The following is a 13,195-nucleotide window of genomic DNA, read 5'->3' on the forward strand; positions in this document are numbered from 1 at the left end:
CGCTGGAAGATTTTCGTCGCTGTGTGAAACTTTGTCTTGCGCCGGATTTTCTCGGCCGCAGGTTTGGCACGCTCCGCCTCCGCTTCAAGTTGCCACATGCAGTTACCGAGTCTGCTTTGTGCTTCAGTCGTATGTGGTCGATGTTCTTATCACTCACTGTCAGGTAACGCTGTCGCCTCTTCCGGCGCGCCACTACTTCGTGCTCGCGACCGCCTGCGTTCTGACGAGACGGCCGCTTGTGCTCAGCAGCCTTTTGCTCAGCGCCCTTTTCCGCCGCTGTAAGCTTCCGCGAAGGACCTGGACCTGGATCCGGAGGCCAGCTGCAGACTGGCGTGCATCTTTGATAGTGTGAAAGCGTGCGAAGCTGACACTAGTGCAGGTGACGACGTCACACTCTCCGTCCGCCAAACGGAGAGCTGTCACACCACCTGTCCGGCTCGTCCTCCGAGAGCATGATCTCTTTTCTGCTCTTGCTTCCCCCAATGCGCGGTTGCAGTGTCCACCGAGTAAAAGTGCTGTTGGAGACTGTAACAACTTTATTTTGAAATAAAAAGGAAAAGACGTTCCTTAACGGTGAGCTCTTGTCCAACAGTCCATGGACCGGGCCTTCAAGGAGAACTTTGTCCACCAGCCGTGTTTGGTCAACTGGTTGAGCAACTCGGTAGAACAGCCTCCCACGAGGAGGGGAATGGTTTGGGTATGACAGGTGCTGCCATGGGCAGGGGCCTTTCTCACAGGTAATGTATGAGGGTGGCCTTGGCCGCCCCTCTTGTCGAGATGAGTGGGAGGGTCGAGGTAATGTGGCAGAGATGAAGCCGGCAGTGTGAGATGTTGCAGTTTGTCTGCAGTTGCCGCCAGACCGCAAGGTAATAGTGCAAAAGCACTGGTACGTTCTCCAAGACCGGCCAAGAATCATGTCACCTACGTACATACCTACGGAAAAATAAATTAAATAAATATCCGCGACTGGGAGTCCAACCCGCGGCAGCGTGAACAAATCAGCTTCCCAGGCCGCTGCGCGAGAGCACTAAGCTATCGCCGCAGCCGGTCACGCTTCGCGCAACACGCTATCGCGCTGTGCATTGCACATCGCCGTATTGCATCTGCGGCGCGAACAGTTTTCGCAACTGCTAGCACTTTGCATCGCCCTCGGCATAAAAATGAGACACCCACTCCAAGACCACTCACATATTCACAGACTCCCAAGCCGCCTGTCGAGCGTACACAAGCGGCCGTGTCCCCCGACAGGGGTTACGCCTCCTGGGACACACTCTTCCTCAAAACCACGCCATCCCCTGGGCCCTCGGCAACGAGGGTCTTGATGGACACGTTAGGGCCGACACCTTAGGTCGAGAATATACTCACCGAGCGGGGCCATTCCCTTCTGCCCTAGGCCCCCTATGCTCCCACATCGCCAGCCATCTTGAAACTCAACGCCTTAAAAGGCGCCTCTACCCTCTCCCTCATCCCTCCCTCTCCTCTGAAGACTCCTTCCTCCTATGGCATCTTAAAAAAAAAAACACTTCTTCCAAACTACACCATTTAGATCGCCTACCCCCCAGAGTTTTCGAAGACAAATATCCATGGTGTGGCGACACCGCAACCCTAACACATATCACAGGACATGTCCCTGGAGCTGCGGTAAGTGAAGCTGACCAGCGCACGCTTTCACGACCACTCAGCACTCCTTCTACTCGTAAGAGGGTCGACAGAAGCCTCCGGAGCTCTGGACTGAGGGCCCACCCGCATGCGCTGCAGCCGCCATCCCCCTCAACGAACATCTACTCACTCACTGGCATCTTTCGAAGGGCGAATTTGTTTCCGCTTCCAGCCTTAAGTATTCCGTAGTTTTGGTGAATGAAATACACCCCATGATCCGGGCAGCACTAGAGGACTGCTCACTCCCTTCTTGCTCCTGTGTTGGCTAATTAGTATTAAGCGTGCAAACGCCGGCAACGCAGGGATGCGAGCTTTCGTCTACTAAGCTGATGACATCCCACGAAACACAAAAAGTCTTGACAGATACTGCGCCATTTTCTTCCCCGAAAACCAATCATTATTATTATTATTATTATTATTATTATTATTATTATTATTATTATTATTATTATTATTATTATTATTATTATTATTATTATTATTATTATTGTTGTTGTTGTTGTTGTATCCAGGTACCCAAGTTGTATCCGGTGTTCCCCAGGGCAGTGTCTTGGCCCCCATCCTCTTTTTAATCTTCATCAATGATTTAGCCGCTAATGCTAATGTCAACTTACGACTTTTTGCAGACGATTGCATCATTTATAAGGAAATCAACTCAGTTGATGACAATCAAACTCTTAACAATGCGCTTAAATCTATAACAAAATGGTGCACGGACTGGCAGATGACCCTTAACGCTACTAAATCAGGTTGTATGACAATAACAAGGAAGAAGCATAAATCAAATTTTCCGTACACCATAAATAACATACCACTCACTACAGTCACGGAACATAAATATCTCGGTCTACTAATAACTGATGGCCTCCGGTGGAACGCCCACGTGGACATAATTACATCAACAGCTCTAAGACGACTCTTTTTTATTAGACGACGTCTGCGACTAGCCCCTGCCCAAACTAAACTATTAGCATACAACACTTTGGTTAGATCTGTCTTAGAATATGGTAACGTCGTTTGGTTGCCTCATACTTATAAAATATTGCCAAACTCGAAGCAGTTCAAAGAAAATCTGTCAGATTTATATTTAACAAATACCAAACAACTGACTCACCAACAGAAATAAGAAAACGTAAGGGGATACAAACACTCCAAATACGTAGCAAACTCGCGCGACACAAGATGATGTATCAACTAATTCACCAGCAATTAAAACTTGGCGTTACTAAATATATTTCCTTTTCTAAAGCAAGATCGATGCATCACAAACATTCTAATACACTTAACGAGTACCCTTTCCATACTGACTGCTTCAAATACTCATTTTTTCCGTTTGCCACTCGTGAATGGAACAGTCTAAACCCTTCAATAACTAGCAGCTCATCGTTAGGAAAGTTTAGCGCTGCTATCGAGAGCTCGGTACTTAATTGGCAAATATTTTTGTGTGTGTGTTTTCTGTGTTGCTAATATTGCTTCCAATTCTGTGTGCCTTTTTAATGTTAACTTTGTTCTGGTATACACAGACTACCAGTACTGTTTTCGGAACTATTGCGATGTAACTTCTGCCATGACTCCTATTGTGAGATTAATTTACCTTGTTTCGATATGGTTATGATACAGTTTCTTGTATTGTTCTTCTGCGTTGTTGTATTTTTGATCGTATTTCCATAGTTAATTCCAGTGCTTTTGCTTTACCCTTACTATTAGTTGCCTATTTTACGATCTTCACCAAAATGGTGTATTTTTTGAACTGTTATTAGTAACCCTATTTTGCCCTCCTGCAACAATCCCAAATGTGATTAGCAGTATGTATAAATAAATAAATAAATAAATAAATAAATAAATAAATTATTATTGTTATTATTATCATCATAATCTTAAAGATATCTTGAAACAGCTCCGAATGACTGCAGACGTCTTGCGCTGCATTGAAACGTCTCACAGATGTCGACAACAAGAACTTTCCCCTGAGACTAATCTTAAACGTCTGCAGTAAGACGTTTGCTTAGCGACTTGTCTGAAATGCACCTCGTAAGACGTTTCCATAGAATTGTTTCTAACCCATGCAACTTAAGACCACGCCAAGTAAAAATTTGTCGTCATAAATTAAACATCTAGTAGATCACGGCAAACAGATAACAGCAATCACGGCGCATAAATTAGATGGCTCTGCGTCACTCCGGTGCTCCTACTTGACATTTCGAAGCGCAGGCGCACCGGCGGAAAGATCGCTCTTTATATTCGAGCATGAAAGCGCGTTTTCTCCTGCGGAGCCCGAAATGGCGCTATAATCAGGGTCAGCACCGAGTGCAGCTAACCCACCACTCGTAAGGCTGGACTTCGATAACATATACTGGCCCTAAAAGACAACGCTCGTTACGTGAGTGATATCATTTGCTCCATGTTGCGAACGCCTCTTCGTTCCGCCTCGGTTGGCTGGCGGCAGCACCAGGCTCGACCTGCTCAGCGTGTTCTGCCATCGCCGCCTTCGCCCCATTCTGCTCATGCACGATCTTCCTTGCGGCCTGCACGCCGCAGCTTGCTGCTTGGCGTCGCTCCGCACGGGGGCGATACAATCTACATTCCATGTCAACGTAGTTTTGACCGTTTCAAGCGAAAATAAATTTTATGCAAGCTGGAAGTGCATTTCACTTCACCATAGAGCACTGGACAGCGCGACGTCGCTGATCAGTTTAGAGCTGTCTTGATTTCACATCACCATCCAGCACTGGACAGCGCGACGGCGCTGACCTCTTTGAGCTGTCTTGATTTCACATCACCATCGATGAGGCATGGACGCTGGCGACGTCCTCTCCTGTATCAAGTAAGTCCAGCAGCTGGCAGTCCTGGCTTGCGTACCTACCTTTTCGAACCATAGCTGGGGGCTGTGCTGTACGGAGAACGGAAAAGAGTAGTGATTTAGAGCTTCCTGTCATATATATCCTTTCGTGCACATGTTGCAAAAGGTGTCTTCACTGCGGAAGCTCACGTTTTCAGTGCCTTCTTACCTTCCGGAAGACCTGCGGGAGTTTTCGGTGCTCTGGTGGCGAATGATGCCGTCGAAGTGCGCGTTGTTATGACAGGGCTTGCGCGAAATGCCGGCAGGAGCTGTCCAGCGTTTATTGTGTCGCGCTAAACGATCGACAGTGTTGCGCAGGTTCCAAGACAGCAGCACATCGAACGCACGCCATGGATAACGCATCGAACGCGCGGCAAGTGTGCGTTACATCGGGCGTGACGTCGAGTGGCTTACCCGGGCCCTTCTGTACCTTGAAATGACCACCAGCACGTTCACGAGAAGGCCTCGAACCCTCCCTTCCTCGCAGAGCCTGGGCGCCGACCTCAACGTTCATTGAGAACTGCGGAATGGCAGCAGCAACGGATCTGGTTCGTGTTTTTTCCTGGTGCCGATGCTGGTGGCTGCTTGACATTCCGTGAGATTCTGCTGGGTAATGTGGACAGATGATAAAAGTGCAGCGTAGGCTGCCGTGCCAGCAAGGCGTCTGCAGCGTTCTCACCGGCTCGCGATCAAGGTTCTTCGTTCTCATCGCGCGTGGCGCTACAGGGTGCTACAAGGTGGCGCTACAGGGGTCCCCGCGCAGCGCGAACAAGAAGCTTGCGCGAGATGAGACGCACTTGAGGAAGAATGCACAAGAGAGAAGAATGCACACTTAAATGAAAAGGACCAGGTATGAAAGGCCGGTCAAGTTCAGATCACTGGTTCTACGCGCAACCGTCGGGTGGGCGGTGCAAGTTCAGGAGGGCGAGCCTGGCAGTTTCTCAGCGGGCGACCGCTGTCATGACGTCGGGGTGTAGCCGAAGGCCCCAAGTAGGAAACGTCACTCACAGAAAGCCGGCTGGAACATACACTATGCCGAAGTGTAGATCTGGGCTGACCTGGCAATGGGCTCGATGCGGTCTCTTAGGCGGAGCAGGTTGACAACCGTCCACGAGAACGGCAGCATCCTTGCGTTGAAAAGCTGCGCATACAGCGCGAAAGTCGAATGCGACACGGCTAGCGTGCGGCCATCCACGACCATCTCCGAAAGCAGCACCCCGACCCACGCATCGCGGGAGGTGAGCGCATCGACAGTGTCACCGGCTGTCGCGCACTTACACGGTCACAACGTGCAATGATCCTCCGCGCGCGCATTGGCTGCGTGTGGCCCGGGGAACGACGGGTGCGTCACGGAATCGCGACGAGTGATGTGTGTGACGGATGCGGTGCAGTGGAAACACTAGAACACCTGCTCCTTCGCTGTTCCGCGTTCGCCGATGCTCGTCGCGATATGCTCGCGGCCTATAGGGCGCAGGGCATACTACCAGACTCCATCAAGACGCTATTGTGGCCGCAGGGCAGTGCGCGCACTCGTGAGCGAACGTTGGTGAGCCTCTGTACATTCCTCGAACACACGGGCTTGACGTCCCGTCTGTTCTCCGTCAGGTAGTTACACGCAGTGACCGAACGCTCCGCGAGTTCTACCTTGAACGATTAATAACTGGACGCCCCACTCCAGTTGTAACCAACACAGTGCTGTGCGCGTGTGTGATTTAATTCCTCTAAAATGAACTAATCACGCGCACAACCTGGACACATTTCTTATTGTGTAAATAGTTTGTACATACCACTTCTCCCCCTATCCTCTATTCCTGTCCCCTCACCTCTTTCATTTCATTTCTCCATTCTGCCTGCTGTCCTTTATTTCCGCTGCCCCAGCTCAGGTGCTTCAGTATCGATGGCAGATGCCGGGGCTAGCAAAAATCTTTTGCTTCCATTTTACTATTATTCTTAATAAAACCACTACCACCACCACACGGCTAGCTGGCCGAAAGCTCTGAACATTTTTGTGAGCGGGCTGCGGTACCGGTGACGCAGAAACAGCGGCTCATGTCACTGGGCGTGCGGCTTGCCGCTACTCTCACGGGCTGTTAGGCACTAAGGTGCCGGAAGCAGCGGAGACGGAGCTGGGGTAAGTGACTTATCAGGGCTGGCCGCAGTGATGAGAGCTGACACTGCGGACCGCAGCGCAGTCAGTGAAGTCAAAGTAATAATAATAGGACGGCATGACCACAATCGGCTAGTAGGGAAGGTGCAGGCGCCACCGGCTGCTGTGAATGCGACACACGGCGGTGTCTCGATGCCTGGCGGAGAGCAGGGGCTGCCGTGGTTGACGAGGCTGTCACGGAGGCACAAGTAGTTGCGGCGACCTGGAGACTCAAAAGGGTCTGATAGACAGAGTGCGAGGCGCAGCCATACTCAGTGGAGCCTTAGATTAGGGCTCCAACCCGGTAACAAGATGTAGTGTCAACCGAGGAAGGAAGACACCATCTGAATAATAATAATAATAATAATTGTTTTTTTTGGGGAAAGGAAATGGCGCAGTATCTGTCTCATATATCGTTGGACACCTGAACCGCGCCGTAAGGGAAGGGATAAGAGAGGGAGTGAAAGAAGAAAGGAAGAATTAGGTACCGTAGTGGAGGGCTCCGGATTAATTTCGACCACCTGGGGATCTTTAACGTGCACTGACATCGCACAGCACACGGGCGCCTTAGCGTTTTTCCTCCATAAAAACGCAGCCGTCAAAAACGAATTTGAAAGCTCAATAAATGTTCTTTCCTCCTCCTCCGGTCTATAGCCAGCGGTGTGGCGCAGTTGAAGGAGGTTACCCGCCGGAACTGAGAAGCGTTTAGTGTGCGTCACTGGCGGCAGGAGGCATAGCGGGCCACGTCGGAGGCAGGGACGGAGGTGCCAACGAACTGTGCGAGGGAGGCGTTGGTGATCCACAGGCCGAAGAACAAGTCGAGAGATAGAGTGCTCGGCGAGTGGTACCTCAGCCGGTAATGGCGCGAGGGTACTCACTTGAGTATGCGAAGAAGTCTGAGCTGGAGCAGCTGTTTAACAGGTGCTTGCTGGCGTAGTTGCGTCCGTTGTCCTACTTTGCGGCGGAGCGTTAGCAGCGGGATAGTGGTGTGGAGTGCCATAAAAAATGGCTGTGGTTTAGCTGTGGTTAACCCTAGTTGAATTGCGAAAGCTTCGTATCCTCAGCACGTCTTCTACGCAGCGTCTCATTCCGACGCTCTCCAGAACTCAAGCCGGTCTCTTCCGCAGTTTAAGAGTCACTCCGGGACGTGCACTTTTTAGATTACAAAATGCAGGTTTTACATAAAAGGAAAAGAGCGAAGAATCACGATCACGGCAAAATGAAACAAACGAAAACAATTACCATTAGAACATATCAAGAGCATATCTATTGCCTTGCCCGATGACTAATAGTGAGACAACAAGCAAGCGTCTCTTAGCAACCGGAGCAGACGGTTCCGCCGAAGCGAGTAAGGGGTTCTCTCCCGACCGCGGTGGCCGCGTTTCGATGGTGGCGAAAGACTAAGGCGCCCGTGTCCTGTGCGATGTCAGTGCAAGTCAAAGATCCCCAGATGGTTAATATTATTCCGGAGCTCTCCGCTACGGCACCTCTTTCTCTCTTCCCTGTTTTACTCCAAACTTCCTCCCTTCGCTTACCTCGCGATTCGGGTGCCCTTCGAGACATGCGAGACTCTTACTGCGCCATTTCCTTTCCTCAAAACCAGTTTTCAATTTTTTTTCCTACCCGCCGCGGTGGCTCAGTGGTTAGGGCGCTCCGCTACTGATCCGGAGTTCCCGGGTTCGAACCAGACCGCGGCGGCTGTGTTTTTATGGAGGCAAAACGCTTAGGCGCCTGTGTGCTGTGCAATGTCAGTGCACGTTAAAGATCCTCTGGTGGTCGAAATTATTTCGGAGCCCTCCACTACGGCGCCTCTTTCTTCCTTTCTTCTTTCACTCTTTCCTTTATCCCTTCCCTTACGGCGCGGTTCAGGTGTCCAAAGATATATGAGACAGATACTGCGCCATTTCCTTTCCTCAAAAACCAATTATTAATTTTTTCCTGTGTTGCTCCGGCTCCTCTTTCTTAGTTTCCTCTGGCAGGGACAATGGGATTGAAAATAAAGTTATCAGGGGCTGATTTTGTGAGGTCTCTTTGTGGATCAGTCGTTTTTGATGAACCACTGCCTATTTTAAAGCGAAAGGTTGGCTGGCCGGGGACGCGTGTTCGCCGTGGCGGTGCGCCGAGGAGGGACATGACGTCACAACGCGCGCCTCGCCGCGGAGGCGAACCGGTCTGGCCGGGCCAGCGGCGGCTGGCGCACTTGGGACGAAATAGAGACGTGCTCCGTCTCCGACAATGTGGTAAGAGTGCGTCAAAGCCGCCGAACGCGTGGGCGGTCAAGCGCAGTTGGGATATAGACGGTCTCGCTTTGGCCAACATGACGTCGCCGTGCAGCGCGCGCGTGAGCGTTAGGTCGGAGTATAAACGCGCCTTAACAGAACTTGCGCTTGACCGCTAACCAACATATTCGGTGGCGGCATCTATGGGATCCACTGAAACCCCCCCGCACACTGAGTAAAAAAAAAAGAAAACCTGTGCCGAGGCTCGGAATCGAAAGCTACCACTCCGCCACGGCGGCTCAACCTTGAGCCATGAATAAAGGCGCATCTAGTGAATGCACTCTTCCGATGCAGAAGTATCCGCGCTTTCGCTATGGCCTAACAGAGCTAGGCCATCAGCAAATTTTATTCTCTCTCTCTCTCTCTCCCTGGTAACTACTGCGCATGCGCCACTAGTAGCACCGGGCCACAGGTGTTTTGCCTCTGCGCAGCACCGCGCCTTTCCTCAAATTCCAACTTTCAATTTTCTCTTTCCCTCCCTCCTTTATCCCTTCCTTTACGGCGCGGCTCAGGTGTCTACCGAGATATGTGAGACGGTTACTGTGCCATTTCCTTTCCTCAAAAACCAATCAAAACAAGTGAGCCGACAGCGTTCATAGAATTCTTTGGCGTTAACAACTTTGCAATAATAATAATAATAATAATAATAATAATAAGTGGTTTTGGGGGAAAGGAAATGGCGCAGTATCTGTCTCATATATCGTTGGACACCTGAACCGCGCCGTAAGGGAAGGGATAAGGGAGGGAGTGAAAGACGAAAGGAAGAAAGGGGTGCCGTAGTGGAGGGCTCCGGAATAATTTCGACCACCTGGGGATCTTTAACGTGCACTGACATCGCACAGCACACAGGCGCCTTAGCGTTTTTCCTCCATAAAAACGCAGCCGCCGCGGTCGGGTTCGAACCCGGGAACTCCGGATCAGTAGCCAAGCGCCCTAACCACTGAGCCACCGCGGCGGGTACAACTTTGCAAAGACCGTTCATTTTCACGAAAGGAAAGGCGCACAACCGGCTCCGTGTGTCAATGGATTTGTATATCCTGCACATTAATTTACGCCTATCATCTTCAATTGCCACAAATAGGGTTGGCTTCACTGTACAGTCGTCTAAAATGCCCAAAACGCGTACCGCTCGCTGATTCAGTTATTCATTCAGTGTAATGCTCACAGCATTTTTAAAAACACGCACAGCTGTACTTGTTTCTGGCTATCGTTCACTAAAAAACTGTCTTTCATCCCGTAGTTATTTGAGCCAACAATTGTTTCAGGCATTATGCTTGAGAGAGCAAGTAAGCCACTTAAGTTGAGATGGTACAGTACTGATTAGTCCGAGTCTTGCATTTTAACTAAGCAATCACAAGCTCAGGTACTTATGTCCGGACCCCGTAGAGTATCTGTTACGGGTCCAATTGGACTTATTTTTGGGAATGTGGCGGGGAGTTTGAAAGATGCTTCACTCCCTCCACCGATTGGCCCGGTATTGCACTACCTCCGGGATCGGCGTGTCTTTAGCGCGTTCTTACTATCCTCTCTTTCTATCCCATCTTTCAACTCTACTATCTGCACGTGGTAGTGATTGTGGCTCAGCTTGGGCCAGTGAGCAGGCCTATGCGCTCTCCTTTTCTTTCTTCCTGGCAGACAGACAGACAGACAGACAGACAGACAGACAGACAGACAGACAGACAGACAGACAGACAGACAGACAGACAGACAAGACAAGACAAGACAAGACAAGACAAGACAAGACAGACAGACAGACAGACAGACAGACAGACATAACAGCCTTAGTTACTTATACGCCATAAACCTAACACGACACGCAACATTTATTTTGTTAGATGGGCAGCCTCGCGCCAGACTAGAAAGGCGCGTGAGCTGCCATAGCTTCGCGCGAAGTCGGGTTGACGCGATAAAAAAAACTGCAACGCGTTGCATGGGGCTCGAGACCCCAACGGCTATCGAAAGGTGGAAAAAAAATATTTGATGATGGCCTAGCTCTGTTAGGCCAGGATATACGTGGCGAAAGCGCGGTGACATCTGGTTCGAAGGAGTTGATATATGAAAGGCGCGCATTCACTACATGCGCCTTTATTCACGGATAAACCTTGAGCCATCGTGGTAGCGTCTCCACCTCAAACGCCAAAGGGCCTGGCTCAATTCACAGCCTCGACACAGGGTTTTTGGGTCAGCTACACTTGCCGAGGTTGAGAAGTATGTCGTGTCTCCTAGAAAGCAGTTCTGCGCATGCGCGAGGAGCAGTGACGTCACACGGCGCACAGCTGGCGCGCCGGAGCCGCCGCCGCCGCGCGCGCCTCGCCGGTCTGGGCATTCCAGAGGAGTGACTTCATAGCCGCGGCAGACGCACTGGCGCCGGCGCGTGCGCAGCTGTGCGCCTCCGTTGCGCAGTAGCCAAGTCTGACGCTGCGCTGGAGCCGCTTGATAGCGCCTCTCTTTTTGTGCGCATGCGCAGAGGAATATGTGGTTGTATACATATAGCGGGGCATTTGTCAGTGCGGTATAGCCATGGAGGAGAGCGAAATTGCTGCGTAGCTCACGTTACGTATATCATGGCATAGCCGAGCTAAACCACTGTCAATTTTTTTTTATTCGGTGAGTGTGGGGGGTGGGGGATTTGACCACCTGGTTGGCCACGTTGTCGGTCACCTGGTGTGGAGCACCTGCCGGCGGCACAGCGCTGCGGCTGGTCAAGTGGTTTGTCACGCGGTTGGTCACGTGCTGCGGTTTCAAAAAGGATGCGTCACGTGGTGCGGTTTCCGGCGAGGCGCGCGCGGCGGCAGCACCTCCGGCCTGCCAGCTCTGTGCCATCAACGTCACTGCTCCTCGCGCAGGCGCAGCACGGCTGTCCAGGATCCACGCGAAACTGCTCAACCTCGGCCAGCGTGGCATACAATGCAAAAAGCGCTTCTTTCAGGAGCGCGCTATCTACGCAGCGATCCGGTACAGGCGCAAAAAGCAGTCAAATTGAACTGCACACAGGCTATTTACAGCCGCCGCACACATACTTAGGTGATTATCTCGCGCCCCGCGGCTAACGGTTCGTGGCCTTGGAGTGTGCCTAAGCCAGGTTCTCCGTCAGTCGCGTTGAGCGTGCAGGCGTCTGTAGGTTAGGAAACCCCAGAGGGTCTAAAATAACCTGGAGCAATCCACTACACACACAGGAAGTTTATTAGTCTTTGACGCCCTTAAGTACAATCGCGTAAGCAATGTAGATTCGATAAAAACAATACAAATCATCTCAATGAGACAAGAGAGGACTGAAACAGCCCCGAATTGTCTCTGGAGTGTATGGTACCAAAATCAAAACTGCGTGTGGAAATGAAAGATTGGAGGGAGGCTTACCTTGTTCCGTCACTTTTAACTCCCTTGTTCACTTTGTTTTCTCTTCCTGGTTCACTTTCTTTTCCCGCCCTTGTTTACTTGCTTTTCCCGCCCTTCACGTAGCTGGCACGCACCCCGATAGTTTCCCTCAATTTTTCACTTTGTTGGCAAGCACCTTGAGGTTTCACCTTCCTTTTCCACTTTAGTTGGCAACTACCCTGAGGTTTTCCCTCCCTTGTTCACTTTTTAAACAGTACTGTGCGATGCGCGTGCATGTTAAAGAACCCCAGGTGGTCGAAATTTCCGGATCCCTTTCCTACAGCGTCCCTCGTACCCTGAGTCGCTTTGGGACGTTAAAGCCCATAAACAAACTTTGTGATCAAAATTCGTCCTTGACACACAAACCATTCTGCACAAATCGTACAAGAAAACTAAAGGAGCACTGACCCTCAAAGCGTAACACTGCTATTAGAACACTAGAGCAGGACGAGGGAGGGGTCAGGGTACGACGGCAATGAGGTCATTTGGAGCTTGCCGTGCGTTATGAAAACAAAGTCTGTGTGGCAGCGCCGCAGAAACCATGCCATCTTTTCCTAACTGGTAAAATAAATATCCCCAGATGACGAGGCGCAGGTTGGGCAGCGCCGGATACATAGCCCGAGCAGCGATTCGAATACCTCAGCGAGGCATCGCTGGACCCACGACAGACATAGTTCCGGACAACACTAGACGAGCAAACAAGCCGCGTTGACGCCAGGCACGTCGACCGACACAAACTTGACGTATACGATGCAGTAGCCGCCACATCGGTCGCGCCAACACACACTCAAAGAACACACGTTCAAACGTTTCTTGGGCGCCACAGTCGGCGAATTGCTCATTTACTGTACGCTGGAGCGCACAAAATTTGCTTTACACTCTCACAGGCATCAGCTT

This window comes from Amblyomma americanum, chromosome 6, assembly GCF_052857255.1.
Source record: "Amblyomma americanum isolate KBUSLIRL-KWMA chromosome 6, ASM5285725v1, whole genome shotgun sequence".
NCBI classification, from domain to species: Eukaryota; Metazoa; Arthropoda; class Arachnida; order Ixodida; family Ixodidae; genus Amblyomma; species Amblyomma americanum.